Here is a 12,584-nt window from a genome sequence, read left to right on the forward strand (position 1 = left end):
AACCCATCCTGTTTCATTTGGAACTAGAAAAACAGCTGCCCCTGCCTCATTCCTTGTGACAGCTTTTCTATCATCATAGAGAAAAGAAAAATGTAATTGGCTGGCAGGTGGCCATTGAATCATATAGCAGGACACCTCAAAGGCTGCTTTCCACTCATTCTGTTCAGCACCAAGATGGACACCCTGTGCCTACCCTGCCACACGTATTTCATTACTTTGTTGTAATGTCTGCAGTTCTACCATGGACACATTTCTTGTATAAAAAGTGTCTTAGTTACCTTGTTTCAAACCTTTCTGGCGTGGTATAGAAAGCCTGCAGGAAGATTCAGCTCCATTTGTGCCAGTTCTCATTAATATTCAATGAGCTAAGCGGCTTGACTCTGATTGGCTAACAGATAGCCAATGAGAGCCTGGCTATCAGCATCCTTTACCCAGTACAACTGAGCAAGCTTGTAAAAAGTGATAAGCTCAGTTAACATGACGTCAGACTGACCAGCTTATGTAATTGGCCTTATTTCTCCTCTTATTTCTTTTCAGTGGCTAGAGCTGACAGAGGAGGTAGCAGTTCATTTTCATATTCACCACATGACACAAACACATATGGACCGAACATATTTCTAAAATTCCAAGTAAAAACGGTGTTGTGTGGTAGGACACCTTTAAATAAAAAAGACTTCATTCCATTAGGTCAGCCACTGTTGGGGGTGGGAGCTTATTAGAGCGAGAATGACGGACAGAATTAGTAGAAAAATACAGGCAAAAGAGAAAGAAAGAAAATGGTCATGCAGACAGGAAGAGGAATGCAGACGGAAGAACAGGGAAGCAACAGAGCAGCCGACAGGAAAAAAAAAACAATAGAAAGAACAGAAGAAGTGAAACTCTTGGCAAAAGATATATGAGAAAATCTGGGAGTCATGACTCAGCAGCCAGCAGGCAAAACAGAACTCAATGCCTCAATGGCTTCCCTAGAGGGTCAGTTTCCTCATTCACTTTTATGACAGCCATGTCTTTATAACTAATAGATAATGAGCAATAAAAAAGGAAAGGCATGAGTTGGCAACATTTATAGGCAGAGATGATTTGGTCTCGGACTACTTCAAATACAGATGGAATGTGTGCATTTAATGTCTTTTTGTGTCCATTTGTGAGAAGTGTATGGTGCTGGCTCCATGAGGCGTGCGTGTGCCTTTGTGTGTGCGCCTTGTGTGTGTGTGTGTGTGTGTGGTGTGTGTGGTGGTGTGTGTGTGTGTGTGTGTGTGTGTGTGTGTTGTGTGTGTCACGCATGCATGTGCATTGAATTAAAGAGAATGAAAACTAAAACAAATCTGTGCAGCATAACCCTGTTTTGTTGCTGGTGTATCCCTTCAAGTGGCTTTACTAGCTAAAACTGACTGAATTTAATCTCCCTAACTTGAAATACAACTTAATCTTGTCTCCCACCGTTCTTCTTGGAACAGAGTTTAGTAACAATGAGGGAGCATCCTTGCGTTTAAAAACAAGCTGCATGGGTTAATGAAGGACAGGTGCAATTCCATTCCCAAAGTCAAATACTGTTGCTTGGTCGGTGGCTCTAAGCATAAGACATCACAAAAATCTACCTATAGTGTCTGTGTGGGCATAGTAGTGGCTTGACCGCAACGCTGTAAGATGACGTAGTATTAAAAATGCTAGTGAGTAGTATGAAAGACCAAAAATCTACTTACGGAGGCATGTCGGGGTGGTGGATGGGTCAAACAACACAGGAGACCGGGGTTTGTGTCCTATTCAAGAATGAGACAAATGGGTGTGGTTTAGGAATATATTGTGTGTGGGTTTACAAAATGTACGTCTCAATGACACGTGTCACTAAAATGTACATATTGTAAACCCACCCACAATATTTTCCTAAACTACACCCTGTCCCATTCTTGTGCCGCGTGTCAGTTAAACTTCAATTTTGAATGAGAGACAAAGGCACACAATAACCTCCGCAATTCTTCACACTGACATATTGAGCTGTGCTTGTTCTCATTTCTCACTTCATCTCTTCTCCTTCCCATCGCTGCCTTTTCTTGAGCTTTTATTCTGTCAGCGTCCGCTCTCTCATCAGGTTTCTGTCCCCCTCATGCAGTTTTTGGCTCAAACTGTCTCGTTTTTCCATCAGTCATCTTCTCTTATCTTGTCTTAAAATTTGACTCGCCATTTGCAAGAACTTATTACATATATGCATTGTTTTCCTGTGAATCCCTGATGCAGAGGTAGGCAATCTTGATCCGGCGAAAAAACAGCAGACCACAACCAATATAAACTGCTATACAATATAGATAATTCATGAATTTAAATACATGGATGGCTATAAAAGAAAAAAATGCAGTCCATTAATACTATCAAAACAGGGTTTGATTTCATGCAAATCTTAAGGGATCATGACTCATGTCAGGAATGGATACAGATGTCAACAAAAATAAAATGATGTTCTCTGTTGTTCTTCATCAGATGTAGACAATGTGGCATCTGAGACCTAACATGATTTGAATGTCCTCCCAAACAATCACGTGTTCCACAAGTCTGACTTCTGTCGTTTTTTGTTAGAAAATCAAGACTATGAGCTGCTAGAAGTCGGGGAAAGAGTACATTAATTTAAACAGTAATTGGGTTTTGAGCCGTAATGGCTGACTGAGTGGTAGGGTTGGGTACTGGGACCCAATATGGCACTGGTTCCTCAACCCGCTGTATTTCCCGGACCAAATGACAACACAGGTTCAGAGCCACTTAGATGCCTGTGCTGCTCTCTCGTGCTCTGAAAGGGACATCAGAGGCAACAGAAGCATCACTCCACTTGGCTGCAGGTAATGTAAACTTACCGTTAGCTAGTAACGTTAGCAGGCTTAAAGGTGCCCTGCCACACAAAACCATTTTTACTTGCATTTTTTGAAATATGTATTTGTGTTATGTGGTGAATGTGAAAATGAACTGCTACCTCCTCTGTCAGCTCTTGCCACTGAAGAGAAATAAGAGAAGAAATCTGGCCAATGAAAAAAGCTGGTCAGTCTGACGTCATGTTGCCTGAGCTCGTTACTATTCATGAGCAATTGCACCAATCAATTGCACCACGTGACCTCATGGTGCATTCAATGTTGTTGTAAAGTGCCCTTCTGCCATCTCGTGGTTCTTCTTCCTTGTTGTTAACAGCAATTAGCTAGTAAAATAAGTTCTTGTTATTACATTTTAAATAAATCATTTCAATTTGACCATATGACTTCAGCAATAAACAAACCGTTATTTAATGTCACCGACTGCTGTTTTCTAAGACCTTGTCTTATCTGCCTTTAGCTCAGCTAGCTACAGTCACATTACGAGCCTATTTGCTTCTTAGACTACAAGACTAATATCTCAAGTGTCTGCCTGATAAACGGTGTGTATGATGTTAAAGTTTGGAGCTATCAATTTTAACAGCACAAGGGGCAAACATCCATACGCAGCTCATCCTGGAGCTCACACACACTTGAAATGTTATTTCCTGAGAGAAAAGAAAGCGATTTCTTCACACTGAAGCAAAACTGCAAAGTCTGCAGTGATAAATTATCTGGTAAAACTCGCTGTGGATTTATAAGGATGTTTGGTATCAGTGTGTATGATGGTATTTCAGCAAGAATGAGATTGTATGAGAGGTGGGCAGTAAAGCAGGTTTTGTGAAAGGAGGGAAAGCTTTTTGCTTGGGTTTTGTGAAGTAATGGCACACCACCCTACTGAACTTGAGTATTTTTGGGACTAAACAAAGGTCATTGTCAAGCATAGCATACATTCGATGAGTGCAGGACAAGGACACACGTGACAGCGTGATCCATTTAAAGGGGAACGCAGCTCAAAGTACATTTCTTTCGCTAGCGGTTAGCTCCAGTCAGCTCCGGTTAGCTCCGTTATAAAGATATGGAGTGGATGAGACTGCCACGGACAGGGGTAACGACCAAACTCTGATAAATGATAAGTCCGGTGAGCTTTCACAGCGGTGTGGCCGCGGTGTTTCTGCGGTGTTTCTGCGGTTTCAGTAGTAGTGCAGCTAATCCCACGCCAAGAACCCAGCAACATGCTTCTACTAACGATAGCGTCTGAGTTGAAGTGCAACGTTGGTGACGTTGTCATGCACACAGACTTTACAAGGGGAAGGGCTGGTGGCAGCTGGTCTGGGTGCTTTGTAAAAAATGTTACCTATTCATGTTTTTATTACTAGGCTGCCTGCAGATGCGCCTGCCTATTAATTGGCTTGGTATACTCGGATAGCTGTCATATCATGCCAATTATGTAAAAAAATGCAAAAAATCGGTCAATTATTATTAATTGGTCAACCTCTACACCAATTAATTACCAATTAAATTACATTTAATTGTATGTATAGTGTCAAATCATAACAGAAGTTATCTCAGGACATTTTACAGACAAAATTGGTTAAAAAAAACTGCTGGCCTTACCCATAGATGTACAGTATGAGCCTGAAAACTTCTTCATTTCAGGCTGCAATTCTATCCAAGTGAAGCCAATATCCATCCCTTCACTCCACACACACACACACACACACACACACACACACACACACACACACACACACACACACACACAGCACCTTGGCTGACACCCTCCCACACGCCTGGCTTCAAGCGGCCTGGAGGACGGTTATTACTGGGCCTACCAGCCTTCATCCCCGCTCATCATTACTCCCACCATCATCATCATCGTCCTCATCATCATCCTCATCCTCATCCCCTTGCTGCTCAGAAGTCACACACAGTCCTGAGGTGGGGCTGACGAGGCAGCCATGGAGCTTATAGGCTCAGCTCTGACATGGGCTTACTGTATATGAAATTAAGTTTCATTCCAAAATGAGATACCCAATATCATAAAAAAAATCACCTACTCTTACAAAATGACTGGAAGTACAAATTAAATTTACTTTTTAGAGGCTAGCAGGTTGCCCTTGGTTAATAGAACGGTGATACAAGAAAGTACAGACACATTTGTCTTAACTTTGTTGGAAACGTGGAAGTACCGGTGACTGTTTGAAGAAGTAGGTTAATCTATTCCTAATCAGCCCTCCTCTCCACATCCTTATCTCTGAAGGTGCTGCCTGACGCGACGGTATGTTAATCCAAAAAAACGTTGACTTTTCTTTACTTGCATTAGCAATAATTTAAACTAAGCACCTGCATTTTTTATATCTGTTTTGGTGATTGAAATGCCATGGCCTCCTTTCTTTGTTGGTGCGTGTCTCTGTTAGCGATGAAGACCGGGAAGAAAACATCCCACGAAAAAAGAATGTTTGAAAGGAGCTTATTCAATTAGCAAACACAAAGTCCGTCTGCCTCCTGTTATGGAATCCCTTATGTTACATTCTGTTCCACCAATCAGAGGGCAAGGCAAGACCAGATGTAGCCTGAGAGCTAAAACACAGGAGGAGGAGGGGGGAGGATGCAAATTGCTTGCTACTGCTCATTAAACCCATTGCTGTAAGTGCACGGTGACAGTTGAAGACATAAATTAGTGCAGTTTTTTTTTTTTTTTTTTTTATCAGCACAAAGCTGTCTGACTGACTTGATGATAAATATAGAGCATTTTAAACTTGCCCAGAACATTAAAATAGTAAAACATACAATGGAGATTGGGAAAAGGAACCTGAACTGTACTACAGATTCTATTCAGACAGAAACAAGGCCGCCCCATGAGAGGATTTTTTATTAGTTTTTTGCTTATCAGCGCGTCCCCACTTCCCCGCGAGTTTAACTTCAAACTGTCCCCAACAGGTCTGGGCGGCTGATCGGGGCTAGAGGGGGGCCAGAGCCATCAATCAAATCCCAGCAGGGTCTCTTCCTCTTCAATGCTCACAGACTGCCGCCCTGTAGCTCTTCTTCCCACCTCCTCTTCCTCTCTGCCCTTCTGATTTTTTTTAGCTTTTCTCTCCTTCGCCTTTTTTTCATTATGTCTCTCTGTCTGCATCTATTCCCATCATTTTCCCCTCTTCCCTATCTTCTCTCTCTCTCTCTCTCTCTCTCTCTCGCCCACGGGGCATTCCCATGTATCTTAATCCTCAACCCTTGCGGTCACCAGGAATTATCATTCCATGTAAGTCTGTATCACACACACTCACACATCATGAAATGCACTTAAAGGCACGAGTGTCAAGACTAGGGGTGGGAATCTTCACTGGCCTCACCATTCCATTCCATTTGATTTCTTGACGCGCCACCTCTTCAAATTGATTAAATATTGCTACACATGGTTTTTGAACTCTCATTTTTACTGTGTCTGCTCTTAAAAAAGACACTCCCTTTATGAGTCTAAACACAGTAGCAGAAAACAGCCATTAACAAAAAAAAGCAGCAAACTGAAAATCAACAAGTGACATCATCAGGCAATAATTGATTGGTGTCTGTCACTGCATCGATGCAGAATCACCCACGTCCGCATCGCGATGCATTGATACAATGACTGTTTTCAACACCCCTAGTTAAGCCCCCCCCCCCCACACACACACACACCCACACACACACACACACACACACAGAAATGCAGGCCCTCCTTCATCAAAAGGGCAATCACTTCTCAGCGGGCGCAGGGATATCACCTGCTACACTGACACAGGTGGGTGTGGGGGTCATTTGTATGACAGATATGTTTGGTGTGTATGTGTGGTGTATGTGTGTGTGCGTGTGTGTGTGTGTGGTGTGTGTGTTTAATGACTCGTCCTAGCCAATTTTCAGCCAGTGGCTTCTCTTTGTGGGGAAATGAGGTTTGTAGTTAATGTAGCACAGAAGGCTGCCTGTGATCGTGTGTTGTGTGTGTGTGTGGTGTGTGTGTGTGTGTGTGTGTGTGTGTGTGTGTGTATGTGCGTGCGTGGTGTGTGTGGTGTGTGTGTGCGTGTTTCAGCTCCAGTGAGCAGGCTCCAAGCAGAATATTAGTAGAAACCATATGGGAGAAATCATTATGAAGAAAGGAGCTAGGAAAGGATACGCCTTTGGTGTGACGATGCATGCAGTGTGTGTGTGTGTGTGTGTGTGTGTGTGTGTGTGTGTGTGTGTGTGTGTGTGCGTGCGTGTGTGGTGTGTGTGTGTGCGTGCGTGTGTGTGTGTTTGTGTGTGTCCGTGCAATCTATGTGTCATTGTGCAAGATTCCATAACTTCAGTTATTCGAAACAAAGCAGTTTGAATTTTGTACAGAATTGTGTACAAAATGAAGTGGTGTGTCACAAACACAACATGCCAGGGAGATAATGAAACACACGCACACAAGCACACAATGTACCACAGATTGGGTCCATAGTGTCATTTTTCCACCCAAAAACACACATGAACGCACCGACACACATGCAAAATCTCTTCCTCCATGCATGGCTGCACATGTAAACACACACACACACACACACACACACTAACAGAGCAGCAGGGGAAGTGGCCTCCCAGAGGAAGAAATAAGTTTGGGTAGGATGTAATGAGCAACAGAAAGGCAAATGAGCCCTTCAGTGTGACGGCCTCTATCTAAACCCAGACAGCCTGTGTCTAGGGAGACGCGGTATTGCTGAGAGAATCCAAAATGTCATTCATCTATCTGTACTCGGGCCTCCCTCCCTCCCTCCGTGTCCCCATCACCTCATTCCACTCCTGTCATCTTTTTTTTTTTTCCACTTCCACTTCCACTTCCCTTCCCCCCCCCCACCCCCATTTTACATGACCTCCCATCAATTTTTCTCCTGACTCAGTCCTTGTCTGGTGTCGTTAAAAGTCTCGCCTCTTGTCCTCCCCCCAACTGTTCCAACACTCAATCCATCACATTGCAACAACTTCAATCTGGACCACTGGAGTCTAGTTTGCATGTCCATTTCCACTTTTTGTCATGTCCTCATGGGCCAGGCTATGACAGACTACACAGTAAACATGTCAGACAATACTGACAAATAGCACGACAACTTCCGAGGCCTCAATGTATCGTCATTGGCTTGCTTTGTTTGACCTTACGGTACGGAGCCCCAATGACATTCAATCCATAACAATATTAGACAAAGAAGAGCAGCATAACCTCAAATTTAAGAAGTGGGAACAAGCTGACGTTTGGCATTTTATCAGAATTGTTTAATTTTGTGTCACATTCAAAAGACGCATGCTAACATGCCAATTATAATTTCCCAAAGCCAAAACAATATTCAACTGTTGTCAGAGCAGCTACACTGGAGTTTGATTAATGCTTAGCATCAGGCTTGTCAAGTATATGCAAAGTTTATTTAGCCAAAGTGTGAAATTCAACACAACATAATCAGAGATACAAATTTCTTTGGCTGAGAAAATGCTCAGAAAAATGGAAATTCCCACGCAACCAGGGGAAATTGATCTGCTCAGTAAGACTGTGTGATATGATTGAAACAGCTACTACTGGACCTTGTGGCGAGCTTGTTTTGCCAACTTGCTCTTTCCAACGTCAAGGGAGGACTTTCAATCTTAAACAATCTCTACTTGTGTCTCCACTAAATTCTCGACCTCAGCGTACCTGCAAAGCAGCCACAAGATGTGTTGCGTTTGGAAAAAAGGAGCCCAACCCTGGAGATAGTCTGGTTTCATGCAGGAAAACCAGAATCTCGAAGGAAAAACAACTCACTTAAGAAGTAGACATAACAGTAAGTACATTGCATGATTTCATTGAAAAATAACTCCAGGGATGCTTTGAACATCCCAGATTGTTGATGTGTAACAAAGTATATGGTTGGGGGTGAGCATTTCTTTCCTTTAAAAGAATAAGATGAAGGCTTGGAACAGACACAGCTGCAGTCTGGCTCTTGACCATGGATTCAAGCCGTGGGCGCAAGAATTCAATGGAGACAACGGGCCGAAAACATGGCAACAGCATCAAACAGCCACATCTTGAACTGAATCCCAGTCCGAATGAAAGTGCTGAAAAAGCGGCGCCAGGAGCGAAATATGCAACTATGGTGTTCAAGACTGACGCCTGACGGAGGCACTTAAAGCCTCGTGCGTAAATCGCTAGAAAACTCATCCAAGTTTAACGTGGTCGCAGTGATCTCGGTTTGGGGACATTCCTTGATGCTTTTCCTGGCTGTGGACCGAATTCAAAGCTACTTCAAAATGCTGGTTTACATCTCTGATCTTTTATTACCCCTGTCCTTTCTTTAAAGCAATCCTCAATGTCTCCCCCACTCCCACCTTCCTCCTCCTCCTCCTCCTCCTCCTCCTCCTCCTTTTCTCACCCCTTTTTGTCTTTTTGTTTTTAATTCTACACGGCAACTCCCATTCATCTTTGGCAAAATCAATAACCATTCACCGGCGTGCAGGAGTTGAGGGATGTAAATAGCAGAAATCTGACATTCGCAGGATATAAAACAACAGGCTTTCAATATAATCAACAGCGGTGCCGGTGCCATTCCTCACACAATCCATAGCCTTATTAAAAAGAGACCAATAATTTAGCACTGTGTACCGCCGATGGAGGGTGCATGACAATAGTGTCTGATGAGTCAGGAACTGTGCTTATGACAGGGTGAGGAGGGATGGGAGGGAGTGATTGAGGCCTAGGAACGAGCATGGGGCAATTTGTATTTGTTTTTACAGTGTGTTATTATATTATAAGTGTATAATTTCCTTTTTGGATTTTACATATGTTTTTTTTCAGGATTTATTCAAACAAGTTCGGCTGCTTGGCATTTGCTTCTGTTTTTTTGCTTTTGTGGGTTTTATGAAGGTGTTTACTCTGGAATCAAAAATGATTTATGGTAAGGATTTTCATTTTTGTCATATTATTGGATTTATTTTGCATTTATTAACCCTCAGAGACCTAAGGTCATTTTTACAACTCATTGTCCGTCTGGTTGATTTTCTGAAAAAGCTTGTAAAACATCAACCCTGTTGTCTACAGTCAAGATATGAACATCATTTTTTCAGGACAAACTGGGCTGTTAGAATATTTGTGCTGCAGTGAGATCACCTATTGTACTTATTGTATGTATAGATATGTATTGATATCACACACAGAGCAGTACAAGCTAAGCCAATATCCTTTCTAAAACACTTTTCATGTCTTGGGAGTCACAAAAGGCCAGGGAGATAATGAAACACACGCACACACACAATGCACCATAGATTGTGTCTATAGTGTCATTATGGCCCACAAAAACACACACAAATGCATCAACGCACATGCAAAATCTCCTCACGCACGCACACACACACACACACACACACACACCAATCAGAGCAGCAGGGAACGTGGCCTTCCAGTTCTGATGAAGTGTGTTTTTCTCATGTGTTTGGTACATGTGTACTCTACAACGCCCTCATGTTAAAAGACTGTGTGTGTGTGTGTGTGTGTGTGTGTGTGTGTGTGTGTGTGTGTGTGTGTGTGTGTGTGTGTGTGTGTGTGTGTGTGTGTGTCTCTATCACCAACCAGCCAGCCAGTCGCAGACGCTCAGCAGGAGAGTGTCTCTGTGAGTCAGTCTTTCCCTCGCCGCCTCTGCCTGTAACTCCACCTGCTTTCACATTCCCCGACTGAGAAAATAAAACCTGGTCTTGACCTTTTTCGGTGTGGCTATCAAAAGCGATCGATAATTAGCGAGTCGAACGGGTTATTGCTCTCCGTGCTAACTGAGGTATGGTTATTGCTCATTGGGGTAGTTATGAATTCGGGAGCTCGTGAATAAGTCCACCAACCCCCCCTTCCATCCATCTCAGTGGAGCTCGCCCAGAGACAAAAGGCACCATACTAAATGAGTTTTTTTTTTCTTTTTCTGAGACTAAGAAATAAATGTATAAGTTGGGGAAAAATATAGGCAAGAATCAAGAGAAGGACGCATGATTTACCAAAATATTTTCTTTTTACATGGTACCGCTGAGGGCAACTACTTCATATCCATTTACAGATAAACAGAAAATACAAATGTACGTTATGCTCTTCTTTTCAAATGGAATACATGTCAGACTGACGGACTGCCGTGTGATGTGCCATCCTCTTAGAAAACAATTAGTTTATAGGAATGTCTCATGATATATTGTCTCTAGAAGTGTATCATTCATTCACTTTTGTTTTTGTCAAAGAAGGAAAAGAAAATCGCAATGCTCACTACTATCAAATCGCAATAAATGAAAATCGCAATACAAATCGAATCGGCACCCATGTATCATGAAAGAAAATTGCATCGTTCCAGGCCTTCTTTATACAGCCAGCATTAGGTCTGTCATCACACTGTAAAATCTCAATCAGTCAAGTAGGCTTAGTACAGTAAAAAGTACAAGTCCATCTGAAATATAAAAGCAGTGTAAAATGCACATATTTGAGTAAATCACAAGCGCCCCAAAACAATACTGTACTTAAGCAGCAGTTCAACATCCTGGGGAATGGATATGGAGTAGGAAGAGGAAATGCCTCTCGTTCCCACTCTCTTATTTGACTAGAAAGCGGCACCTCAAACGGCGAGGAGTAATTGCTTCTGACGCTTCAGTGGCAAAGTTAAGAACCAAACTGCAACCTTTCTTCAGGCAAGTGACACTGTTAAAGCAATCAACGTGAAAAGGAAACCTCACTGTGTGATGAGGAGCAGTTATGCCACGTTGAAGAAATCATTTAACTTAAGTCATCACTATTTTGCTTCTTATAGGTTGTTTAATGAAGTGTATAGCTTCAGAGCTGGAAAGTGCTTCTCGCATTATCATTTGGTCTACATTAAACAACCAATTTCAGTCAGTTTATGTTTGTTTTGGAAACTTGAGACACACACACACACACACACACACACACACACACCACACATTTGTCCTTGTGAGAGGGAATTTGTGTAACTTTTCACAAAAGGCCACTGAACTTATAAGGCCGCGAGCATTGTAAGTTTGGTCTCAGAATAACAAAATATAAATCAAATGTTACATTTCGACTATGTAAGCAAAGGGAGACAAAGAATTGGCTGAAAGATGTGTGACAATGTCAAAAAGGAACCTAGAACTCTTTAAAGAAACTCAAAATGTGTAACTTTGGTCTCCAAATTAATTCCTCAAGTGATTGATTGAAGACTTTAGAGGGAGTATTTTGCGTCAAGAAGTCCCGCGCCCGTGCTGAAAAAGTCCTAACTCTTGTAGTTATTGAAAGCGGACCAGGAAAAATCCAAATCTGTCGTTTGCTTACATCAAACACAAGCTACGCGAGGTCTTAACACGCAAACAAATCACAATGTGCTGCGCTCGAGTTGACTTTCCAAGGAATAGTTTGTTGTCTTATATGACAGCACGCCAGAAATAAGCTGCTACATTATAAAGCCTTTAAAGCTTAATATTCTTCTACGTATAATTCGGAAACACATTTCTGGGGTAAGTTTATGTTTATCAAGTCAAGTTGTGTCATTAGGGATCTCTTCTGATGATTTAAATGTACATTTTGGCAAGATTTTCTTTCTGATGGTCACATTTTCCCACTGTGATGTGACAGCTTTCCATCACTAACGTGTGTGACTCAGTACATCTGGCAGTTCTTGATATCGGAGGTGATACAGCGGACTGAGGCACAGCCTACTCCGGCGTGCTGGGATTTGACATGAAGAAGCGAGAGTGGGCGGCAGGTATGTACGT

At 42.4% G+C, this 12,584-nt stretch overlaps 1 protein-coding gene across 5 annotated transcripts in view; it reads right to left on the bottom strand.

The window, feature by feature from the left end:
• Window positions 1-12,584, bottom strand: part of si:ch73-383l1.1 (receptor tyrosine-protein kinase erbB-4) — a 252,376-nt gene that overhangs the window by 131,178 nt on the left and 108,614 nt on the right. The gene's annotated exons all lie outside the window — the stretch shown is intronic.

This window comes from Etheostoma spectabile, chromosome 24, assembly GCF_008692095.1.
Source record: "Etheostoma spectabile isolate EspeVRDwgs_2016 chromosome 24, UIUC_Espe_1.0, whole genome shotgun sequence".
Classification (NCBI taxonomy): Eukaryota; Metazoa; Chordata; class Actinopteri; order Perciformes; family Percidae; genus Etheostoma; species Etheostoma spectabile.